Below are 4,662 nucleotides of genomic sequence, written 5' to 3'. Positions count from 1 at the left end.
TCATTTTGTTTAAATTTGCTCTGATTAAGAAGATAGTACCTTGTCAAGTCAGATCATGGTCAGTAGACACTTACTAATGCATGTCTATTATTGAGTTACGCATTGAATATCATGTGCATGTTGCTTCTTAAACATGATTTGAAATCAGATTTAAATCTTTGTGAAACATCTCCTGTATGACTGGACCGTCCTTGAATGATGTCACATTTTTATTTATTACATGAAATGCGGAGTGAGAAACAGCCCATCATATCATATGGTATAAAACTAATTTGACTATTCTATGGTCATATTTTATCACGAATTAAGTACTGCATTATTAAATGAAGAGCTTCTGTATCATAGGAAATTAAAAAAAGATTATTTCGTATAATAGAATACGACAGAAATAGAGAGTGTTTGATATCTCTGAAACATTAGAATGTTTCGCCCTATAGTCATTTAGAGCAAAAAAAGTCGGCTATAATGCATGTATTTACATGATTGTTGCAGAACATTATTTTGGAAAATTCCAGTGTGGGGGGGGGGCCACTTCCATTGACGAGTAGATACCATGCGCGACCATGGGGTCTCGAAAAACAAGTGTTTTCCATATTCTGAAAATGCACCCCATAACAAGTGTTGGCGTGTGAAACCCTACCCTTAACAAGTATTGGAAACAGAACGATACTCTTCAATTATTTCCTGAATTGAACCCTAAACAAGTAGATCTACAGCGATATTTTGATTGTTATGTCACAGACGTCGGTCGATATATCACTGGGTTTTGTACGGCCCCACCTCCCACACCTCGCGCAAATCATACTCTAAACACGTTGACTCCGGTGTTGACTGTTGGGGCAAAAAGTACATCCTTTATAAATCATTTTAGTTTTTTATACCCTCGCAAATTTGACCCTAAACACGTAGCTTTCCTAGCGAATTAGATACCCTTTTTTCATTATATTAGTGTTTTTGACACCCTTATCACGTTACGTATGTAACATGCCCTATATTGAAAAAGACATGTTTATTGGTCGCGCATGGTATCTACTCGTCAATGTAAGTGGCCCCCCCCCCCCTGGGAAAATTGATGACAAACTTTTCAGTTGGGTGCTGGATGTCTCACCCCCCCCCCCCCCCCCCACCTGCCATAGCCCAGAAATTGACCAACTTAAGAAATGATACCTTGTGTGATTGTCATGAATACCAACACAAAGAATAAAGATGTACAAGGACATTAAATGGTTGACAATTGGAATAGTTCCTTTATTCATTTTCCATCATGCAATAACAAGCTGTTGAGAAACTCTATTCATTATTTGTTCTGTAAACAAGGGAGCGGTGCGTAAACAAAAGAAAAATCAAATAATGGTGTCTTGCATGAGTTAACAAATATAAGCTTCCAGTGCACACACATTTCTTCATGAAAAAAAGATGAGCAGAAATGTTTTACATAATTTGCCCAATGTCAAGACGCTCTTACTGGAGTTCCTTTTTATAAATTTTCTATAGTGTGTATAGTGTGGAACAAAATTTGAAATTACCTTCACACGCATTAAATATGATAATTTTAACAGTGTGAATCACATCTTCATATACTAGTAGTAGTTCACTGTGTGAACACACTAAACATTCACACTGTAGAGGTGTCCACAGTCTGAAATTTCTCTTACGCCATTTCATTTTTAAAGCATTTTAACAGTGTGAATAGTATTTTCACAGGGTCCGCTGTGTGAACACTCCTGTGAACAGCCACACTCTAAAGGCATCCACAGTGTGAAATTTTCTGCAAACTGTTAAATTTTGAGCAATTTCACTGTGTGAACACTCCTTTGAACATCGCACTGTTAAGCTGTCCACAGTGTGAATTTTTTTCTGCACACTGTTAAATTTGAGGATTTTCACTGTGTGAACACTCCTGTGAACTTTGCACTTCTATAAGCTGTCCACAATGTGGAATTTTTTTGCACAGTGTTAAATTTTGACAATTTTCAATGTGTGAACATTCCTGTGAACTTTGCACTGTTAAGCTGTCCACAATGTAAAAATTTCTGCACACTTTTAAATTTTGAGAATTTTCACTGTGTGAACACTCCTGTGAACTTTGCACTTTTAAGCTGTCCACAATGTGAAATTTTTTGCACACTGTTAAATTTTGAGAATTTTCACTGTGTGAACATTCCTGTGAACTTTGCACTTTTAAGCTGTCCACAATGTGAAATTTTTTGCACACTGTTAAATTTTGAGAATTTTCACTGTGTGAACATTCCTGTGAACTTTGCACTGTTAAGCTGTGCACAATGTGGAATTTTGTTGCACACTGTTAAATTTTGAGAATTTTCACTGCGTGAACGCTCCTGTGAACTTTGCACTGTTAAGCTGTCCACAATGTAAACATCTATGCACACTATTAAATTTTGAGAATTGTCACTGTGTGAACACTCCTGTGAACTTTGCACTGTTAAGCTGTCCACAGTGTGAAATTTTCTGCACACTGTTAAATTTTGAGAATTTTCACTGTGTGAACATTGCACTGTTAATCTGTCCACAATGTGAAATTTTCTGCACACGTTTAAATTTTGAGGATTTGGACAGTGTGAATATCATTTCACATAGTTCACTGTGTGAACACTCCTATGAACATCCACACTGTGAAGGTGTCCACAATGTAACATTTCTTCACACTGTGAATCACATCTCATCAATTCCACTATATATGTGACACTGTTCGTCTTGGCAGGGGAAGATGAGGCATTCCAAAGTCCCACTCCAACCTTTCATGGAGAAATATATTAATATCCACACAAAGAACAAGTAGATTTGAATAAATGGAAGGAAAAGTGAATATAACGTGGAAAAATGTCATCCAGATCAGATGTAACGTGGGAAAACCATAGTTCCCCTAATGTGCAAATGATATCACTATAATCAGTCTCATTACTCCATGGTCACACACACACACACTGTTTTTCATCATCATCAATATTGATATCAATTTATGGTACATCAAATATTTCAGTGTATTTATAAAGAAGCTCTTCATTTAATAACAAATTATAATAAATTCTATATTCAATGAATAAAGTATAAATCCAAACTTTGCATTAGTGGGGGAACCAATTGAAATTCATTTTATAATTCATATGAAAAATTCTTTCCAAAAGATAAGCGATTTAAGCCAAATTTTGCATTATTGGAGGAAAACACTAAAATACATTTGGTTTTTCATATGAAAAAAACCTCTTTACAAAAGATGAGAAACAGTGTATGACATCATCTACCCCCTAATTTTTTCATATTGCCAAGATGTGCTTTAGGCTTTTTGTGATGAAACAAAAATCAGCAAAGCATCAAAATGTAACTTTACAATTTTACTTCCGATTTTGATGAAATTTTCTGTGTTATGCTGGTTTGATTTTTCTATATTTATACGAGTCAACTTTTTTTGGGGGGAAGGGGGTTGACTTGAAATATCATATGCTATATACCCAAATAGATCAGCAGTACCCTGAGGTGCTCTCACACTTCCTGCTTTCTTTCCCAGAATGCAATATGTTGATCATATATATGTATTATTATACAATGTTAAACCCAATCGATAGATAAAACTTTTTTCAACTCTACTCTTTCCAAGTCATGCCACAAATACGTTGTTAAAGGAGAATGAAACCCTTGAAACCAGCTGAATCCATATCAAAGAGAAAAATCAAAGGAACACATTGTTGAAAGTTTGAGGAAGATTGAATGAATAATAAGAAAGTTATGAGCATTTGAATATTGAGATCACTAGTGCCATGTAGATCCTCCCATTGGCAATGCGACCAAGATCTGTGATGTCACACACGTACAACTCTCCCAATTGAACACTGAAAATATACCCCAAAACATTTCTTTTTGCTCATTCTAATCATATGACAAACGATTCATCAATGATATAATGTTGTGAAACCTCTGTACTTGTCATCTCATAAAGAGAACACCTCACCTTGTGATAAACTCTATAAAAGTGAGAATATAAGTGGAATAAGTACTAAAGTAATGAGGGAGTTGTACGTGTGTGATATCACAGATCTTGGTCGCATTGCCGATGGGAGGATCTACATGGCACTAGTGATCTCAATATTCAAATGCTCATAACTTTCTTATTATTCATTCAATCTTCCTCAAACTTTCAACAATGTGTTCCTTTGATTTTTCTCTTTGATATGAATTCAGCCGGTTTCAAGGGTTTCATTCTCCTTTAAGGAATAAATGGATCAATCATCAATAACCTCGAAATGTTTCAGTTTTTCTCTAGAGATCAAATGGCTTGCATGATTTATACCAAACTTCACCATGTATTTTTGACTGCTTTATCAAACTTTAAATGTATCAAGATTCTTTTATTTCAGTCCATCTTAGATTCAGTCTATTAGAGCACTGCAGCAGGTCTGCGACTGAACATTAGTTGCCTTTTAAATGCAATTTTTGGATGGAGACATATCTGCATCTTTATTAGATACACATATTCCCTAGTCCACTGAAACAAACTGAAAGTATTATATGATTATTTTCTGATAATACTTTCCATGTTCTTTTCTCTATTCTTCAGTTGGATCTATTTCATTAACAATAATATTTTTGTAATCAACATTTGTATTAATTCAAATAATACAATGATGATAAATGTACATAATAATA

The sequence above is a fragment of the Lytechinus pictus genome, chromosome 12 (genome assembly GCF_037042905.1).
Source record: "Lytechinus pictus isolate F3 Inbred chromosome 12, Lp3.0, whole genome shotgun sequence".
In the NCBI taxonomy this organism is placed as follows: Eukaryota; Metazoa; Echinodermata; class Echinoidea; order Temnopleuroida; family Toxopneustidae; genus Lytechinus; species Lytechinus pictus.
Note: the sequence above shows the minus strand (reverse complement) of the source record.